Source organism: Molossus molossus, unplaced genomic scaffold, assembly GCF_014108415.1.
Source record: "Molossus molossus isolate mMolMol1 unplaced genomic scaffold, mMolMol1.p scaffold_m16_p_6, whole genome shotgun sequence".
NCBI classification, from domain to species: Eukaryota; Metazoa; Chordata; class Mammalia; order Chiroptera; family Molossidae; genus Molossus; species Molossus molossus.
This window is the reverse complement of record NW_023425399.1, coordinates 112,591,300-112,606,633: the sequence shown is the minus strand read 5'-3', so window position 1 is coordinate 112,606,633 and position 15,334 is coordinate 112,591,300. Positions and strand designations below refer to the sequence as shown.

The 15,334-nt window shown below is 43.5% G+C and overlaps 1 protein-coding gene across 1 annotated transcript in view; it reads right to left on the bottom strand.

Moving 5' to 3' along the window:
• The window catches only part of CCDC102B (coiled-coil domain containing 102B), a 142,178-nt gene that overhangs the window by 70,210 nt on the left and 56,634 nt on the right, over window positions 1-15,334 (bottom strand).

The following is a 15,334-nucleotide window of genomic DNA, read 5'->3' as shown; positions in this document are numbered from 1 at the left end:
AGAAAGCATTGCAGGGAGGAGCCAGGTGAGGCACCTCTACCTGGAGGTCCCCAACTCTGCAATGGAACGTGATGGCCATGACCACAGCCAGAAGGTGTGTCCGTGTGGCCCGAGCCTCAGACTGCAGCTCTTTATTTCGCGTGCGAATGGCCCCCCAACCCCAGCAGATGCAAACAAGTTGTGCGATGCTTTCCAAAGGAGGAAACCACATACCCGTCTGTGCAGAATAAAATATAATAAAAGTAAGTGCAAGAAGAGTTGTTCATCTGCTAAATCAGCAGAAGTAGTCACAGCCAGCAGACGATCCGCCTAATTATTTTTCTGAGAAATGCGGTCACGGGCTCCAGGACCCTTCTGAAACCACACGCGTGGGGCTCGGACCAGGCGAGAGGCGCCCTGTGAGGGAACAGTGACTTGATCATGAAGCTACTGGCTCTCCGATCCACCTTGTTATCATTAACGCCCCACGAGATACGAATGAACAGGTTACAGTAATTGGCCTCAGATGATGAATGCTGCCTCTCATTTTTTTAGTTAAAATTTTCTGTGCAAATTAACTGCAGCCATTGTAGCAAACATCTTCATAAAACTACAAAAAGTAACCTGTGGCTCCAGTGATCTAGAAATCGACAACAGGGCAGGGGAGACAGCACAGACCTTGGCCCCCCTGGACTGGCTCTTTCCTCCCTGTGGCCCCGGGGTGGGGGCATCTGTAATACTTTCAACAATTAAGATAAAAATAATGGCCCCCCCCCAGTTGCTCATCATGTTGTAATACGTAAATGAAATCCAAGGGAATTTAATTTCCTGAAAGAAAGCGAATGAAACCACAATGAACTGTCACCTCACACCTGCTAGAATGACGGCTATGGAAAAGACCAGGAATAATAAGCACTGGGAAGCACGTGGAGAAAAGGGAACCCTCGTGCACTGCTGGTGGGAATGTCAATTGGTGCAGCCACCATGGAGAACAGTGTGGGCATTCCTCAAAAAGTTAAAAAGAGAACCACAGTATGATCCCACGTTTCGCTAAGTCCCGAGGTGGTGCCGCTGCTGCTGGTCCTTGTAACCCACTGGGTATTCATCCTGAGTAAAGGCAAACATTCTCTCAAAGAGACATCGCATCCCATGGTTACTGCAGCATTATTTACAATGACCAAGACAAGGACGCAACCTGGGTGTTCCCTGGTGGCTGAATGAATGAAGAAAACTTGGTATCTATACAATGGAATATCATTTAGCCATAGAGAGGAAGGACATCCTGCCATGTGTGACAACATGGGTGGACTTGGAGGGCCAGATGCTGAATGAGATAAGAGACAAAGCGGAAGACAAAGACGGTGTGGTCCTACTTACATGTGACATCTAGAACAATAAACACCTCCTATGTAGAGAGAACAGACTCGTGCTTGTGGCGGGAGAACAGGGGGAAGTGGGTGAAGGTAGTCAAAAGGTACACACTTTGAGTTATAAAACAAGTCCTGAGGATATAAAGTACAGCATGATGACAATAACTGATAGTACTGAGCTGTATATTGAAAGTTGCCAAGACAGTAGATCTTAAGTTTTCATCACCCCCCCAAAAAAATTTTTTTTTAATCTGTGTGATGGTAAGTGTTAACTAGCATTACTGTGGTGATCATTTTGTAATATCTATAAATACTGAATGAATCATTATGTTGTATACCTGAAACCAATACAACATTTCATGTCAATCAATATCTTGATTAAAAATAAGGCTCCGCACAGAGGATTGACTGATGGGTCCGCAGTGAAATGAAACTAGACCAGTCAGGAGGCTACTGCCGTGACTCAGGGCAGAGACAAGGGTCTGACTAAGAAACTAGCAGCTGGGATGAGGACGCAGAGACCGTCACCGCTATTAAGGCTTCAGAACCCACAGAACTTCCTCCTTCACAGGATGAGGATGGCGAGATAAAGGATGGTCCTTAGAGCAATCCCTTTACTTCTGCTTTAACACTGACCGGGTGGTGGCACTCGTCACCAAGTGAGGACACACGGAAAGATTGGAAGAGAGGCGACACACCAGTTCTGGGTGAGTTGAGATGTACGTCCCGGAACACCAGGGATACGCCCAGGGAGTAGCTGAATAGGCCAGTCTGTGCTGGGAGTGGGGAGGCGGAGGGAGCTGTAAGGACTCAGGTGGAGGTGAGGTCTGTAGTTCGCAGTATACAGGCGAGTACAATCCCACTGAGAAGTAAAACGAATGGAAGCCACAATCTCAAGATCACCAACCTCAGAGGAACTGGAAGAGAGGAAAGAATCCGCACCGTTTAACAGGAGGACTACTCCAGAGACAGGACCAAAATCAGGAGAGTACTGGAAGGAAATATAACAAGAAATTCAAGACAATGGAAGATAATATCAGAAATTCAAGAAAGAGGAAATGATTGACAGCATGAAATGTTTAAGGGAAGTAAAAAAAGAATCAAACTGTATCTATTAAATGTAACACATCACTGTCGACCTCAGCAGAACATTTCCATGGTGAAGCAGGTACGGTACCAAACTTGTTTTAATATATTTGAATGGTAGAAAGACAACAAACAGTGATGTGAAATATTTGTGTCTTAGTTTAGCAGAGAAAAATCCCAATGAAAATTAAACATATGTGAAAAATATACAGAACTTCAGATGATTCGTCCATGTGTAAATCTAACAACTGAAAGCTACCCAGCTGGACAGTAAATATAACTCACACGCCTTTATAAGCGTACATGAATATTAATAGTGGCGCTTGATATAAAAATAATCATATACGATGTGTTTGTATACAGATAGTTTGGATAGGATAACATTAGTCCATCAAATAGATTGACTGCCTGGTGGTGTAAGGATTGGAGGCAGGCTTTCAATTTCGTACGTGGCTTATGAATTCATGCATTTTCTGTGCTCCTGTATGGAAGGATATTGCTTCCCACCTAGAATTAATTTTGGAGCTGACACATCAAGTATGGAGGCTTAAACGGTTGTGATTTTGGCAAGCTGACAGACTAAAACACATTTTCTTGTAACTGGAAGTGACATAATGAGAGGCTGGTGGAAATGAGTCAGGTACGCTTATGTGCATCTATTGGAAGAAAAAGCAAAATGGCGCACAGGGAATTCTATAGTATCCTATGTTGTTTCCATAAATTCAGCTTTTTTGAGTTACAATTCAGGTACCAGTTTACATACGATTTCTTCTGAGATGCTTTCTTGATTACCCAAATGCAAACAATGATTCACAGTACTATTTTAAAATTATCTGTTTCTTTCCACCTATTTCTGCATTTATTTAAGATTCCTTTTTCCTACAAGGTAGTCAATAAATATTTAGTGTGTGCGCACACACACACTCACACACACACGCAAAGTAGAAGCAATTTAGAATCATGTAGAAATGTGTAAATTAACATAATCGTTGTCAGACCAGTAGGAAATTGGAGCTCTAATTGTAGAATTTGGTAAATAATAATGAAAATACCTTAGAGAGATAGTCAAACTGTTATTAGCTAAAAAGATGTGGCCTCGATTTAACTACAAAAAGGATGTGTGTGTGTGTGTGTGTGTTTTATTTTCAAGCACTAAATACATCACACAAATTTTCTAAGGTTGATTACTTTTCTAATTTGCCAATATATCTTTTCATATTATTTTCTAAAACATTGATTATTTTTAGCCTTTTAAACTAAATTAAACTCTTCTTATAGTTTTATTCTCCTATGGATTCTCAATTATGTTAATTAGAGAATTACCTAAAAAGCCATTTCGAAATCCATGAGTGTCCACAATTATCTGAAATAAGTATTCCTCTCTCCAGTGTTCAAAATATAAATAACAATTTAAATGTGTTTTGAAGGTAGACAACGGAATTAAAATTTTCAAGTAAATCAAAGAACAATCATGTTGTGTAAAATAAGTCCTTTGTGCATATAAATTTCACCAGAGATTGTTAAATCACTACTCAATGATGAGACCAAAAAATCTTATTGTAATATGGCAACTGCTGTTTACCTTTGTCACATTCTAAAGTTAATCGGCTAAATCGAAAATTCCATCTTTGTGGAGAAAATATGTTGAGGCAGGCGTGGGTGGGGTGATACTTTTTTATACTTTTTCACGGACAGGCTATCATTGGAAAGTGAAAGAAAGATGATGCTGACATGCGGAGGGAGGCAGGTGTGCCAGGTGTGACAGGCATTGGGGGGGCTTCCGGAGGAGGGAGAAACAGAGCATTGGGCATTGGGGTGGGGGCGCAACGTGGTGGTGGTGTGGGCAGACCGGGTAAAGATCTTCAAATTCTGGTGAAAAGAGCTTGAAATTCCCTGTTTTGTTTTAGGTGGGGGAGGGTCATGGAAAGGGAAGGGAAGCTTTGATCGAGAGAACGAAACGTACAGTTTCTAAAAGGAAAAGTAACCTCCGTTTCACTTGAACAGGTCATGACAGACAGAGGAGTCCCCTGAGAACATGACAGTGAGGTTGCAACAGTGACTCTATTTCTGTTTGCAACTGACAGGAAAACAACCGAACAGGAGCATGCTTCATCTCACGTCAACAAAGGCAGAGTGACTCCATTAGTTGGTACATCTAACAGTTCAAGAAGCTCATCCAGGCTGGATGCTCATGTTTCTGTGCTGCTCAGTGGGTGGCCTGTGTTCATCTTCACAACTGTCTCACGCTCCCCTCTGACAGGTGCTTATGCATCTCTGCCTGTTGAACTCAGGCATGTTCATGGGACTTCCTTTGGTCCATGCAATTAAGTAAGAGGGCTGTTGGTCATGTCAGGTATCGAAAGAACATTATTTACCATGCCCCCTGATTCCTGCCACTGATTTCTGTGCCACCGGGTTCCTCCGTCACTTTGTGTCATAGGAAGGACATGTAGATGAATTTAATGAACGTTGGTCTTTGACGCCACTTCGATTTTTCAGGTTTATTGCTACTGTAGCACAACCCTCCCATTCTAACGGATAAATTCTTTTCAATGTGTGTGTTCTTCTTGAGCTAAAAATCACATGTAGTTATAACAACATCAAGAAGGAAAAAGGATTCTCTTCCTGTAGGATCCTCTTCAACGTGAAAAAAAAATTCTCATATCTCCCCAGGATTTCATTTCATGTTTAAATGACTAAAGTTGGGCTACATGTTAATGTTGATACCCATCACTAATCAGAATGTAACCCTACATGCCTGGATTAGCCTGGATACATTCAGGTTTCAGGGCTGAAGGTAGCTCCCCTAAACGAAGGTCGGGAGGGAGAGTACATGAAAAACGAGTTACATCAAGCAAGGGACAGTGGACGAGGGAATGGACATTCAGCAACCATTTCAAGGTACCATCTCTTCATGTTTTTTAACTCTTTCCATCCCTTCTTCCCTCCCTCCCCTTCCTTTCTTCCCTTCAGGAAATACTTGTTGACATCCAGCTGGGTACTTGATGCTGTGATAAGCACCAAGGAAACAGATATGAAATCAACCTATAGCCTTGTTTGCAGAGAAAGAAATACACCCCGAAGAGGCAGGCATTCCTTTTGCAAAGGCTGATACCTAAGAAGAGTTATGCATAGCAGCTGACAGTGCAATGTTTCCAAGAGAAAGGAACATTGGATCTGAAATTTAAGAGTTCAGTAAAATTCCTATATGGGGAGGAAAGATTGAGGGAAAGTCTCTCCAGGAAAAAAGAGAAGCGCCTGCCAAGACCAGAAGTGAGGAAGAGCGTGGTGTAGTGTGGAGATGACTGGCCCACAGTGAGTGTGTGTGCGTGTGCATGTGTGTGCGTGTACATGTGTGTGCGCATGCAAGCGTGGCACACATCGTCATTAGTTTATGCATAAAGCACCCATATGTAGTAGAAAGAATTAAGTAATGTCCAAATAAACTATTTTATATAAATATATCACCGCATGTTCAGGAGATTGTTCAGTATGAAAAAAACCATCAATATGGAGATATTTTTATATAACTAGAATTGCCATAAGTATTGTGATTTATGTACACATATGCATTCACAAATTTAAAATTAGAATCATCGCCCTGGCCGGTTTGGCTCAGCAGTTAGAGCGTCGGCCTGCGGTCCTGAGAGACCCGGGTTCGGTTCCCGCTAAGGGCGCGTACCTCGGTTGCAGTTTGTCCCCGGCCCTGGTTGGTTGTGCGGGTGGCAGCCACTCGATGTGTCCCTTTCACATCGATGTTTCTCTCTTTCTGTTCCTCTCTCCCCCCCCCCCCACTCTACCTGAACAAAAAATGGAAAAATGTCCTCGGGTGAGGATAAAAAAATAAAATAAAATAAAATAAAATAAAATAAAATAAAATAAAATAAAATAAAATTAGAATCATCAAATTTGGTCTCACAGCTTCTCAGACTGGAAACAGGGTCAGAGACAAGGCTTTGAGGTAGATGAAGCATTGACCATTCTCTTGTTTACGTCCTAATGCAGTGGTGGACTTCAGGAGCACCTGGTCTGCAAACGGGATTTCCTGTCGTTCCAGCTGTGTGTTGATCACGCAGACTAACGAGAGTAAATGGGAAGACTATGCTCACCGTGTGACGACTAGTCGTTCAAGGGCAGCGAGCCACCATCCGTGTGTGTGTGCGTGTGTGATGCTGCTCTCTGGGAACAAGGTCCTGACTGAGACATGTATTGGTCATGCTATACCCTACTAGAACACATTTCTAAGTCTACCTAGCTAGCCTAGGCTAGATTCTAGTGAATGCAGTGCTAATCTCCCAATACACATTTCATTATGTCACCCCAGGAGAAATCTTGACATCTGTGATTGCAAAGATTTTTCTACTGTATTCAATATAATGAATAATAGCACCTATTCCAAAGGGCTGCAGGGCACAGCAAACTATGTACACGTGTATATAGGTACATATTAGTACATGTGTATATAACAAATATACACATAGCTGTAAATATCAGGGTATATTTATATGACAAAATATACATATATACTAATATATATATGTTATATACATAGCTAAGTATTATTATTACTACAAGAATAAAGTATCCTCACCATGCTCTAATTAATGCCTGTACACATCCAATAATTGGAAAAAGGGGCATATGTATTAAACAGGCAATATGTATGTTTAACTTCTGTAGTGAGTTAATAGAACTTCATTCCATGTGTTACTTTTTTCCCCCACAATTTCCAAAGGGCATGTACCATATCAGCAGGGACACAATACATACTCTTTGTCTCCAGTCCGAAGTCTACCTGCTAAAGTGATTTTAAGAAACACGCTCTGACACAGTGCAAGATGCTGGTGGTACGTGTGCACTCAACAGTCACAGTTCCTACCCTCAGAGAGGAAGTTCTGGGTGCAGGCAACCGAGCAAGGAATTGAGGCAGAGGTTAGTGAGGGCGGGGGCGCGTGTGGTACGGGCACAACTGAAGGTCACATAAGACAAACAGGAAAGATTCCAGAAGACTGAGAAAGTCATGAATCACAAAACCCAGTAACTTTGCATAAAATAACAAAACAAAACGAAACCCCTCAAACAGAAACCTCTTTTGATTCTATGCACAATTCAAGATATGGCCCATCTCTCCACTCCCCTTCATAGTAAAACTTTCTAAGAGAATGCCCTGCCACTGTTTTCTCCATGTCTCCATCCTCAATTACTTTTTAACCCTCTTTATTACTTATTCCCGTGATTCCAGAAAAAACTGTTCTTGTTGGTTGCTATGGCTTCTAGAGAGCCACACATATTGCTCACCTACCATGTCTTTAATTTGAACTCTCAACAATGTTCTCCATTAAATGAGGATTATATACATAATCAAATACTGAGGTCTAGACTTGTATACCCAACTATCTACTTGATATCCACATTTGATGTCTAACACCCGCTTTAAATATAACAAGATGTATTGTACTAGTAATTTCAATGATATAGGAAACTTAACCAACACCCTGTTTGCTACAAACACACAGAAATGTCGATACAACCCGAGAAAGTAAGATATGGGTAAAAAAAATAATCCCTAACATTTCAGGGTTGTGTTTTAATGTTCGTGTTAGGTCAGGAGATATGATACTAAGCCCAAGTGAACAAGCAAGCTTGCTTCTGCTCAACAGAGTATAAAACAAATTACCCTCGTATTAAAAAAAAAAAAAAAGTCAAAAGTCGAAGACTTGGGCAAGCACTGATACAGAGGAGCTGAAGTAATCGCCCAGTGAGACTTGGGAACTCATAGAAGAGAAAAACTGGGAATTGCCTCAGGAGCCCAGGGGGCACGGACCCACAGAAAAATCAACCTGAGGGAAAACTAGCTCAAAAATGAAGTCTCAAACCATAAGAAGCAATGATTCAGTGTGAGGAGGAGGCAACACAGTAGGAAACAAACACAGTAGGAAAATCAGCATCTCAAGAATGTGAGCTACGGCAATGGGAAGGTGCTACAAAACCATCAAGATAGCATTAGGAGAGTAAACAAATATAAATTATAATAAAATAACATTGGACTGTGGGGACAGAAAGAGCAGGTTTGAAAAAGAAAACCAAGTAGAACTTTCTGAAAAAGCCAAGTTCTAGAAATTAAAAAGTCAGTGGATGAATCAAGAAGTTTAGATACTATTGAGGACGAAACTAACCAACAGATCAGAATTAGATGATAAAGAATACAGCCAAGACTTGGAAAAGACTATGATAAAGGATTAAAGACAGGTACTGAGGTCCAGACCTGCATTTCCAACTGTCTACTTGACTTGTACAGTAGAATAACATTTCATTGGCCCACGATAACCGGACCTAAAGTACATCACGTTCTCCCATGCTCCTTTGGCCACAACTTCGGAAGTTTGATGTGCTACAAAATATGTGTGTGGGTGGGAGTAGCCACAGAGCTCCCAGAAAGAACCAATAAAAAAAGTACATTCTTTTTTTTTTTTTTTCCTTTACTGATTTTAGGGAGAGAAGAAGAGAGAGGGGGAGAGAGAGAGAACATCAATGAGGCAGAACATCGATTGGCCGCCTCCTGCACGCCCCCCACTGGGGATCAGGCCCACAACCCAGGCATGTGTCCTGACTGGGAATTGAACTGGCGACCTCTTGGTGCAGGGGTCGATGCTCAACCACTGAGCCACGCCGGCCAGACGGTATGCATTCTTTTTTAAGCACACTATATTTTAGATAATTGAATATATAGTACAAAATTGTTGATATACTTGCTCACAAAGGAAGTTTCAACACATTCCAACACACAACACACTTTTTGTCTCACTAAATATCAGTGAATTATAAATGACATTTTGTAGTCCCAAGGCAATTAAAGTAAAAATCAGCTTTTGAAACGAGTTTAAAAATTCTTGAAAATTAATGTTAGAGAGTCACAATGAAAATTACAAATAAAAGTTCTACATATACACTGTGCAAGATTCAGCTAGATCAATGCTTAGAGGTCAATTTATAGTATTAGATATATTTAGTATGTAAAATGAAGATTGAAAATAAATGAGGTAAATTACACATCATGAAACATGGGTCAAAGGAAGAAGATTTTAAAAGACAAAAAGCACAAAAAATGATAAAGAATAAGCAAAATTAAAGAGAGTGAAGAGAAAAAAAATATTCCTTTAAAAATTACATATAAATAGATCCAGAGACATGGAAGTAGGGGACAGACAGACAAACCTCAGAAGGAAGGTGGGGGTCAGAAGAGATAAACCAAAGAACTTATATGTATATATGCTCAACTAATGGACACAGACAGTAGTGCGGAGAAGGTAGGAGGGGGTGGGAGTGGGGAGAAGGGGGTCAATGGGGGGAAAAGAGGGGACATCTGTAATGCTTTCAACGATAAAGACGAAAACAGTAATGAAAGAGGGTAAAACAAGATTCCTTTGAAAAATGACAGGAGGGAAAATAGTATCAGGAATGGATACAGGTAGAGTAGAGATTGATGAATAATTTGAGAACATCGAGAAGTATAGGATGCCACATATACTAAGAAATAAAAGAAATGGAGGAATATTTAGGAAAATATTCTGTATCAAAAACTGAGCTGAGCCCTGGCCGTTTTTGCTCAGTGGTTAGAGCGTCGACCTGCGGTCCGGAGAGACCCGGGTTCGGTTCCCGCTAAGGGCACATTTCTCGGTTGCGGTTTGTCCCCGGCCCTGGTTGGGTTGTGTGGGTGGCAGCCACTTGATGTGTCCCTTTCACGTCGATATTTCTCTCTCTCTCTCTTCCTCTGTCTCCCTCCCACTCTATGTGAACAAAAAATGAAAAAATGTCCTTGGGTGAGGATAAAAAAAAACTGAACTGAGAAAATATAGAAAATTAGAATGAATGAATGATCTTTAAAAAAGTTGAACATGGCTCAGAAAACATTTGAGGTAGTTTTACCACACCTTAGAGGAATCGATCGCCTTGCTCCTTTAGAAAGTATTTCAGAGAAAACCCAGCTATCTAGACAATCCAGTTAGAATAGAGTAAGTAGTGCAAATGCCCACCGTGGGAAAGGACGTTCGCACGACTTGGGAGGGCGGTTTGGCAAAGCCCGTCCGGTCTGTCCATCCAAACAGCAGTTCCCGGGCCCAAGGGGATGGAGGCACAGGGCTTCTGGGGTGACCTATGAGGTGACTTGGACCTTCCCCCCGACCTCAATACTTTTCCTATTAGAATTGGCATAAAGAGAGTGGCTGATGTTGTTCATTAACTGTGTGAATGAAACAATGAATGAGCATAATGGATGTATTCGGGGCTCTGTGCTGTACAACGGGGTGCACACGAGAGGTCCAAACTCCTTTCTTCGGAGAGTGTATGGATCATGTAGATGTTGATACACAGGACTGCTGGTTATTTCCACTGAGTCAAAAAAAAAAAAAAAAAATCAAGAGGAAAGTAAAAAGAAGAAACAAGACCGACAGCCTAACTGGCAAAAATAAGGCCTCTAGACGGGTGTTCCAATGTACCTGGAAACATTGAAGTAGAAGAAAACAAAACCCAAAAAACTAGACACTAATCAGTGAGATTATATTTATTTTTATATCCTATTTGTATATGTGTTTATGTACTTACTGAGTATATCTCAGATGTATCTCATGCACAGATACAAATTAATCCTGACACAGACGACATAAAACAAAGTTTCTTTAGACTCATTTATGTTTCATGGCAGGCGTACATGACCAATTAAATCTACAAAGATTAAAGTTCTACAATCGTGGGCGATACCGTCATCTCTTACAACACACATCTGGCTCTGTGTGACACTCAAAAGATTTCTAAAGAATTGCAGATACGGCAATTAACCCCACAGCTAAACCAGAACTCGAAGTTACAAATATAATTTCGCATTCATACAGCATTCTGTGTCTCTAGAGAACACGCTCTACACTTCGTGGTTAGTCACCAAAACTGCAGATGGAAACCCAGGTTCTTTTCTACTTCTCAGGCCCCACGGGGAACAGAGAGCCGCGGCGACTCCTCCTCAGTGGGGGACGCATTCTGCCTACAGTGTTCCTTAGGGCCCTGCACACGTAGCTAAGGAGTGCCTTGTAACTCGGGTTTCACCCTTCCTTCCGCCCACACTCAGGGCCCTGTCGTTGCACAGAGCGACACATGTTCAGAGAAAATGCCTTCTGGTTGCAATGGCTTCATTTCATTTGATAAGTCAGAACGTCCCAGGTCCGCCTGCAGCCCTTGGGGGAGATAGTGGTTGTGCACAGGGCCACGCTGGGGGAGCCAAGGCCCCAGCCTTCACTCAGAATGCAAACCCAGCACGTAAAGGAGACGAACAGACTTGTGAATTGAGCTTACAGACCCGATATCCTAACCAGTCCTACAATCCGACTTTCATCCACGCAAGAGGAAGAGCAGAAGGCCCAGTGAAGGCAAGAACACCGAAGTGGTCAGAAAGGCCAAGGTAAATAAAGCCACTGTATGTGTTCACAAAAACCAGCAGGAAATAATCCACAGGTTAAGACAAAGCTACACAAAGAGAAAACTCGCCCTGGTCGGTTTGGCTCAGCGGTTAGTGCGTCGGCCTGCAGTCCGGAGAGACCCGGGTTCGGTTCCCGCTAAGGGCACGTACCTCGGTTGCAATTTGTCCCCGGCCCTGGTTGGTCGTGCGGGTGGCAGCCACTCGATGTGTCCCTTTCACATCGATGTTTCTCTCTCTCTCTCTTCCTCTCTCTCCCTCCCACTCTATCTGTGCAAAAAATGGAAAAATGTCCTCGGGTGAGGATAAAAAAAAATAATAATAAATAAAGAAAACTCACAGAAGAGGGAATATAGCAATCCAAGTATCAAAATCAAAATCATACCAATGTTGACAAAGAAAGGGTAAAAATTATACTCACAGACACTGCTGAGGGAAAATGTAAGTTGTCATGACTTTTTGGGAGAGAGGATAATTGACTGAAATGTCTCAGCAGTTCTTAAAAGCTATCCTGTATTTTCTAACAAGAAAATTATTCCAGGAAAATACCAAGAAATATATGAAGTGTATTTATGTTCAGAAATATTCCTTCTGCATTCCTTCTAATAACAATAATAAATTCCTAAAATAACCCATATAATCTGGCCCTTGTTGAATCAGTTATATTAGCTCTTACAGTGTCATCTTAGAAGCCTGTAAATTCTGTGCGAAGCCTTTTCATGACTGGAGTAGGGAGGCTACCGTCGTGTGGAGTCAGAAGCACACTGCACAGTTAGATGCGCACAATGACTGTGGTTCTCTACGTGCACATCACAAACACATGCTGACGACACAGACAGGAAATGGCTTCCCCTTGTCCAGTTTCACCTACGGCATCACCACTGAAGGATTTTCAGGCCCCTTCCCTCCTAACACAAACCAAATGAGGACAGAAAGGGCAAGGCAAGGTGGCAGCAGAGAGACCTGGTCTGCTGGTGTCAGGTGTGTCCCCACCGGCTGTACAATGGGGGAGTCACCTTGACAAGGAGGCCCTGGGAAGGCCTGAGATTGGAAGCCCTTGGAAAAGTTTCTCCCCTGGGGAACAGGGGAGGTCACCTGGCCCACATGGAGCCAAATCCAAGCGGCTTCCCAGAACCCATCCTGTGTGTCCCCTGGAGGTGGAGGGACCGCGTGGTGCCACACGGGCCGGCAAGAGCAGAAGCATGCTGTTGCCTCAGAGCAGGGGACACTGGTCACTGCTGGACTGTCGGGAAGTGTGCAATGAGCAGGATAACTGGGGTGAGTGTCGTGAGTGGGTGCTGCAGAGAGGAGCTGAGCTTCCCCAGTAAAAATGAACAGCCCACCAGCTGGACGGGGAGACCACACCAAGAGCAGAGCCCGCCAGGGGAGGGCTGGGGAAAGTCTCAGGGGACGTGACTGCAATGCAGACAGGGAGGCACCCAGCACCTAGCACCCGCAGCACCTGTGGCCCGACAGGACCAGGGCCCCGGGCTGCTCCTGGCTCCCTGCCAGCCCTCCATTCCAGCCCGGGAGGGAGAGGCCACCGAGCGCGGAGGCCGCGGGCCGCGGGTGGGAAGGGGCGAGGCCGATGCTGCCATCCCAGTGAGTCCTAGCCTGGGCCAAAGTCCCGGGGTCTCAAGCCTGGCCCCAGATGCCAGACTGGACCCTGTCCTGATGCGCTAGATCCCGTAACCACTGACATCCTGGGCCTGGTCCTAACCTCTCATAAGAAGGCCAGCAGCTCAACCGTTCTCAGATTTTAGCTTTGAGAGAAGGACGAAGCGTGTCCCTGGTTGTCAGTATCTGGGAGGGAGCAGGTCATTGCAAATGACTCAGAAATGTAGAGGAATATAAACACCAGAGACACGTAGGCTGCCTGGGACGCAAGGGGCTCACTGGTGAATTGGGAAGGAACACTTTCAGGGAACGGAGGAAGATGGACTGTGGATTTCCACGAGCAAACCTGTGCCACGCAGTCAAAGAGAATGAGAGGAAGCAAGACGACAGCTGACCGAGGGAGAGGTGGTTGAAATCGCTTTATCTGCCATATGCATGGCCCAGCATAGAGGCGCAGTCTCTTAAAATACTACCAACTGAGCCCTGGCCAGTTTGGCTCAGCGGTTGGAGCGTCAGCCTGTGGAGCAGAGAGTCCTGGGTTCGGTTCCCGCTAGGGGCACGTACCAAAAAAAAAAAAGTACTACCAATTGAGATATACTGTCAATAGGCTCGCCACTTGCAGTGTGTGTGCTGAGCTTAGAATAAACATCTTTCTTCCATCATTTCCATGGAATGCTGTCCATAACTTCCTAAAATAAGCCTATAGTCTCGTTTATGTATTTATGTATGTTTCAGTAGAAAATATTTAAACCCCAGTGAAAGGGAGGAGCCTTACTTTTCACCGTTTGTTGTGTTGTTTCTCGATGCGGATGGTCTGTCTCCCACAGTGGGAAGTACTGCACGTACACCACCCACAGAAACATTTCACGTGTCCTGATGCCTAACTTACTGCTGACATCTGTGCGCTACGGAAAGGGACTTCAGACGAGGGAGATGCACTGTGGTCATGTCGGTCTGCTACCCACTCTGGTGTCTCAGTCTCACGTAGTGGCGAGAAGTTCCTTCCGGAGGGAGACTGCGTGTTCTTGCCAGAGCACAAGGGCCCTTGCGGACGCAGGAGCCGCCGATGCGGTTCTGTTCACCTGGAGGGCAGTGTCCTTCTGTTGCAAGAAGTTTCTTGAAATTGCCATAAAATCAATATCTTTGCGATCTATGTCTTTATTTTGGAGTTATTCCCTAGAATGATTTTTTCCATTTCTTAAAAACACACAGCTGTGATCATTCCCCAGTCAATAGTTGCCCAAGATCAGTTTCCCACCATCTACAATGCAGATGACTAATTATATAACGTTTGATTCAATTTACCTCAACCTAAGTAAATTTACTTCGGCGGAAATGCTTCCTCTGAGTTCCTTCATCAACAATGAATGTTAGCTCCTGGTAAACACTTGGCAATGTGCGTTTTCGTTGATTCCTCCTTAAACAAAATTAGTTTCTAGCATTTTCCCTTCAAATCGGGAAATCAGGGCTGCTGAGGCAAGGCTGGGGAAGCTGGAATTTATCTCTGACTTACGAGGAAGCCACTTCAGTAAATACATCACACGCAACTTCCTCAGTTTTAGATGAGCAACAGGTACCCGTGAAATAAATACAAAGCAAGAAAACGACGAACCCACCGCAAAATGAAGACCCAGGATCGTCTCTCCCCTTCCGTTTTCGTATCTTTAAGATGAAGGGTTGACTAGAAGCTCCCAAAGGTTATTAGAACGCAGTTAGATCCGTATACTTGGAGCGCTGCAAGGAAGTTACTGGGGATACTGCAAATAAGAACTTCAAATTCTAGTCCAAGGCTGTGAGTGTAAACCTTTTGCTTCCTTTG